Genomic DNA, 6,215 nt, shown 5'->3' on the forward strand with positions numbered 1-6,215 from the left:
TAAAATACAAATAAAACATTGTCTTCCAGCTCAGCTTTTTGTCCACCAACTCCACCTCTGAGTGAATGAAAGTGGTTCTAGAATGTGTATTGAATAATAGTAAAGTATTATGGACCAAATCATTCCAAGCACTGATCATCTTTCAATGTCTACACCAAGAGAATGGTAAGAAGGCTTCCATGGGAGACATATGGCCCTTGACTACACAGTGACAGAGGAAGTTACAGTGAAAGACTTCTAGAAAACTTTTCTTCTCATAGAAAATCATACTCTCTCTGAATAAACTATGTGCTGATGCAACATTCATGAACTCGGTCAGGCAAGTCATTGGTGAAGTGATTTGAAAAGTATTACAATTTTATGTACTGTTCAGTCACTATAGTGCCCTCCAAGGGCAGAAGGCATTTTTAAAAATACATTTCCTCTCATACCTGAAGTATACGAAGATTATGCCATGAGAAAAAAACTTAAGAAGATATTTTAAAAGTAATACAAAAAAGAAAAATCCAAAAAACGATTTTTAAATTTCAGAGTTATTTAAGAGCTAAAATTTAAGAGGTATTGGGATAGAAAAAGGCATAGAGAACCAAATCACAGGAATATACAATCTATTCAATGAAATAATACCAGAATCTTTCCAAACATGAATAATAAATTGGAAATCCAAATTCAAGAAGCCTACAGGATGGCAAATGTACAAAATCACAACAGATCCACATAAAGGCACAGTATAATAAAAATGCTCAACATACAGAATAAGGAGAGAATTTTAAAAGCCATGAGAAATAAGGAATAAGATTACATATAGGGGGAAAACAATTGGGATAATGGCAGATTTTTCAACCCAGACCCTGAAAGCCAGAAGATCCTGGAACAACATATATCAAGCTCTGTAAGATAATTGGTGCCAATCAAGAATCTTGTATCCAGCAAAATTAAGCTTTAGGTTTGAAAATGAAATAAAAACCTTCCATGATAATCAAAAGTTAAAAGTATTTATAACTAGACAACTGGTCCTACTTGTACTTATAAGGGAAATCTTGTCCAAGTGAGTGGCAATTTCCATCAATGGTTAGGGCTCAAGGATGTGGACTTCTTCAACAGTGTTCTCAAGTAGGTTATAAGATGTTCAGAAGCCAGAAAGCAGGTGTAGTGCATGTCCAATGCCCTCCTGTCTGCCATGACCCCAATCTGGATCCCAAACAATACAAAATGTGCTTGGGGTCCAAAGCATCATCACATTATCCCATGTAGTAGTTAGCTGAAATGTGACTGAAGAAAAAATGGAAATTGTTAGAATGATGAAAAAGCCAGCCTAATGTCTAGCTCTGATGAACAAAACATTCTTTAGTTATCTATTTTTCAAAAAAAAATGTAAGATCAGCTTTTGAAGTCCATGCAGAGATGTAATTTCTAAGTGAGTTTTTACATAGGACTCATTTAACATTGAGCTTTGTGAACAAAATTGTCGTTAGTGTTTGCCTTTGAATGCATCTTCCTTTGAACATTATGTTTCAAACCACCTTAATTCTGATTTGAAATGTCTTTGATTTTTTTTTATTTCTTTTTGTTCTTTTTCTCAACAGTCCTATGGCAAAAAAAAACATAAACATTCTCATGAATTATTATTGTAACAAAAAAAACCACCATAACAATCTGTTTTGTTAACAATGCACAGTTTCTAACTTTTGTTAACAATTTTTTTAAAAGACATCTCAAGTTCTTGAGCTGGAAGTTGAGCAGTGAGTGCAGGCAGAAAGGTCTCTGATTTGCAGTCTGGTCTTATGGCAGTGTTGAGATGGTGAAACCTTTAAGATCTGCGTCTTGTGGAAGGTCCCCAGTCATAGATGGTGTGGCCTTCAGGGGGATTATAGAGTCCCTGTTCCCCTCTCTTTTCCTTACCACCATGAAGTGGGCAGATCCTCTCTACCATGTCCTGCCCAACGTGGTCGACTTCCTTACTTCAGGACCAAAGTGATGGAGTCAACTGATCATGGACCAAAATGTCCACACCTGACAGGTAGAAGAGATCTTTCATCCACATAAGTCGATTATTTCTGGTGTTTGTTAGAATGATAGAAAGCTAACACTGCAGGAATGCAGAACGAGTAGAACATAAATATATCCCTCCTCCTGTAACCACCCCTGCAGCCTTCCACCTGATGTCCAGTTTCCCCCATAAAAAAGAGTTTCAACACTTTCTGGCTATCAGCTTCACATCACTGGTCTCTGCTGCCCCATATTGGACTGTCCATGTCAGGTTGCACTGTAAGCACTTGGATAGAGAAATTGAAGTTAAGGAATTAAAATTGCCCCTACCCCCCAAAAAAACAGCATCCAGTTTCAGTCTGGCTTCATCCCAGGTGTTTTAAAATGTCTGGTCCTCCCAGGTCTTGGCTGGTTCTGGTCAACTCCCAGGACACAGACTTTATACAAAGTTTCTGGGTGTCTTAGGCAAGAAAAACTCCCTCTCCCTTCCTGCATGAAGTCATCAATAGAAGGAACTAGAATATCCATGTCAGGTCAGTGAGTGTGTGTTACTATATTCTACTAGGGGAGAAGAGTCTCCCAATTTCTAGGGAGATCTGGGATAGGGGATACTCTCCTCCCCAAATATTCCCAGCGGAGGCAAGGTTCTTAAGATCTTGGAGGCCTCTCTAATGTTGCTTGAATACACAGAGCTAGCCCTAAACTGAGAATTCAGAGGGTCAGAACCATTCTTATGTTCCCAGAATAATACTGTCATGCTCTGCTTCAGAATCCCCAATTCCCCACTCTACAGTGGGGCAATGACATGACATGAGAAGAACCATTGGGGATGGCATGGAGCAGGAAGCTGAGGACACCTGGGCCTGGGAAGGATGAGTACCCTTTATTCACAGGGAGTCTCTGAGGCCTGTGAGTAAATGAAGCAGCAGGAAGCTAGGGCAAGTCATTCTGACAGAGGAGAAAGTACAAGGGCATACCTACATGTTTCACCCAAGAGAGAAAATCCAGGCCCCATGAACACTGATAAAAGGGCCAGCTAGACCAAAACTCCTCTGTCACTGCCAGAATTCAACTCTCAGTATATGTCAGTATGGAGCAGGGAGTGGGAGGGCCCCTAGAGCTGCAGCTACAACAGCTGGGAAGGTCCTCTGCCAAGCCCCCTGAGGATTTCCAGAATCCAGCCAACCCCAAATTTCTGAATTTCTGAGTGTGGCCACCATGTGAGGATGTGGTCTGTGGTGAGACATCTGCTGCAGGTGCAGGAGATGGTGGCGGGAGGGGACCTGAGTCTGGGCATTGGTATAGCTGGGATGCTATGTTTAGGCACAGTCACTTTTTTCTCCCTGAGACCTGGGACAGTCCCTAGGGGGAACCACAGCTTCTGGGTTCTGAGTAGTGGGAGAGTCATGCCAATATGGGGGTGCTCTGGAAGAAGAAGCTACAGCCCAGACTCCTAAGATGGAACCTGCCACCAGTCCCCAGAATGTGTGGACTCCAAGGCCAGAGGCAGGAGTGAGACATGCACTCCAACAGGAGAAAAGCAGAAATGTCTCAGGGAACTCCCAAGGGCTCCCCCCTGAACCCAGCATGATATCTTTTATGCCATCTTTTTCATCTACAAGGTCATTGACATGTGGGTTTTATTACCCTTCAGCATCAGGCCTGGCCCTCAGAAAAGGAAAAAAGAACATTGTGGAATGGAAAGATCCAGCCTAGAGATAAGGATAGCTGATCTTATGAGTTGAGTGAAATCATTCAGTTATGATCACCATCCTTGACCTTATCTCATTCTTCTTTCCCATCATAATCATCATTGTGTCATTTGACAGTTATTTGAGATAGAGTGATCAAAATTCATCATCTATATTGGGACTTTCTGGGAGTGGAGAAGACACTAGTAATAATTATGTTAGTACAACAGGCACAAATTAGGAAGGTCTGAGGAAACCAAGGATCTAGGCCTAGAGTCCTTTTTCATAGAGCTGCTATGGGCTAGAGTGATTCTGTGGAACTATTGCCCTAACAGATTAGGTTTCAGATTCGAAGTAACTAGGCAAGTATTCAGGAAAAATCATCCAATCTATGTGTCTGAGGATCCAGGTTGATTTGTAACTGTTCCTCATGTATATCTCATTGACGAACCTCAAGGGGGAGCATTGATTCAAGGCCAAGACATGTGGCTTCTTCAGAGCCATGGGTTTCCCATCCTGAATGGGTGATGAGTCTGTGGTTTCTGTGAGATCTCAAGGATTCAGATAGCGGCAGGGAAATGCTCTGGAAATGAGATGTGAGGCAGGAAAACTGGCCCAGGAATGACAGAGACCCTGGTGAAGAAGCTGATGTGTCAGGAAGAAAGGGCAAAGTCCACTAACATTATTCTGTCATTAAATGTCAGTGGGCACTACAGTGGACAGTGCCTATGTCATCCATACTTCTAGAAGTTCAAATTTCTAGTTTGCTTGAAAACTTTGTTTTGGACCTGTGTTTTGGAAAGTACATGCTGGGGGCCATGAGTACTGTGGGATGAAGGATATGGGTGTCTCCTGTCCAGACCTGGAGGAAGATATTCTCCTGGTGCCTTTGCAGATCTCACAGGGGGGTTGGGGCACATGAGAGAGTCACCAAGCTCAATTCAGCAGGAGCTGCTGGCTCTGCTTCTCCCTTCCCCAGGGACCCTAAACAGCCATTTGCTTCCCATCTCCCAGGCCAGATCAGCCACTTCATTGTCCCTCTTCTACAGCCCCAGAGTCTTCTCCCTAGGGGTCCCCAACAACCACTCATGCCATTCTGGGATATGACTTTTGCTGTAGAGGAAGCCAGTCTCCCTCCTTCTTCTGACTCTGTGAACTTTGTCTCAGCCCATGGCCATCAGCTACTGGATGCTGACATTCTTCCTTGTACATTGAGGAGCTTGCCCAGCATAGACCTGCCCTGTGTGGTGGGGCTGTTACTCCCTAGGGAAAATAAAGGTCTGAGTTGGGCACAGAGATGGAAGCAGATTGGTGGAATTAGGTCTGGATCCACTGCTTTTGGGCTATGTAGAACCTGGGTAGACTGTGTATGTCTCTGAGTTCATCTGTGAAGTGGGCAATCATGGCTCTCACATCTCAGAGTCACTGGAGGATCAATGAGGTACTGTGGCTTGCCCTAAGTGGCCCATGGCTGGCAGATGAGGCATCTCATAGATGCTTCTGTTTGTTAAATTTATCTCAAGATTATGGGGAGATTCCTTTCCTGTATCTGAAATTCCCTGGTCTGCCTGAATGGTGTTTACCTCCAGGAACTTGAGGAGGGGAGAAGTAGTAAATTCCAAATTGTCTCCTAGCAGCTTCTGAATTCCTCCAGGGCAGGTGGTCCTCATGTCCCTCCACCAGCACTTGGTCCATTTTACAGCTATGCTAAATCAGGGCTTGTTAAATGAATGTGTGAGTGAACTAATGATTAAATGACAATGAGTCACAGGGATGAGGATATGTGGAAAGATCCTGGGGATAGGTCACCCCACAATTCACTGTGACCCTGACTGGATCATTCACTTATTGTTGGAGCCTCCATTCTCCCATCTCAGAAATAGGCATACAAATATCTTGTTTGCTTTGCTTTTTGGATCCATTGAGCAAGGGTAGACAGAAGAATCCAGGTTCTCCAACTCCACAGAACCACAAATATTCATATTCTCAGAATTTTCTCTTGGCCTTGTATAAGAACAGCCTGACTAGGAGGGAAAGTGACCCAACATACATGTGGTCTTTAACACCTATGCCACCTAAGCTGGCTTGGCCCTTACAGTCAGGCATGGGGGAAGACGTAGTCAGCTTGGGTTTCCCTTGGGCTAATGGAGCTAGGTGCTCACCATCTGTGTAGCTGTGGGACTCAGACGACCTGTCTTCACTCTTGGAACCTCTGTCTCCTCATTCACAAGGTGTGGGAGTATGGACATCTGCCTCCTAGGTGGTCTGAATCACAAAATATAAAACATGTCAGATACCAGCTCAGCATTTCCCTAAAGCAACCCTAAGCCAAGGTCACTCTGTTGACAGGTGGTGGCAGGTGGGATCATATCTGCAGCAGAACTGAGAGAAATGTTACAGTGAAACAGCAAACATGGAGGGCTCAGTAAGGTCCAGTCCAGAACCCAGCTCTACCTCTGAGGGACAGGCTGCTAGAGACACAGCCCTTGTCACAGGGTGCCTGCCTCCAGTAGGGACTCAGAATGAATGGTAACC

Source organism: Ictidomys tridecemlineatus, chromosome 2 (genome assembly GCF_052094955.1).
Source record: "Ictidomys tridecemlineatus isolate mIctTri1 chromosome 2, mIctTri1.hap1, whole genome shotgun sequence".
In the NCBI taxonomy this organism is placed as follows: domain Eukaryota; kingdom Metazoa; phylum Chordata; class Mammalia; order Rodentia; family Sciuridae; genus Ictidomys; species Ictidomys tridecemlineatus.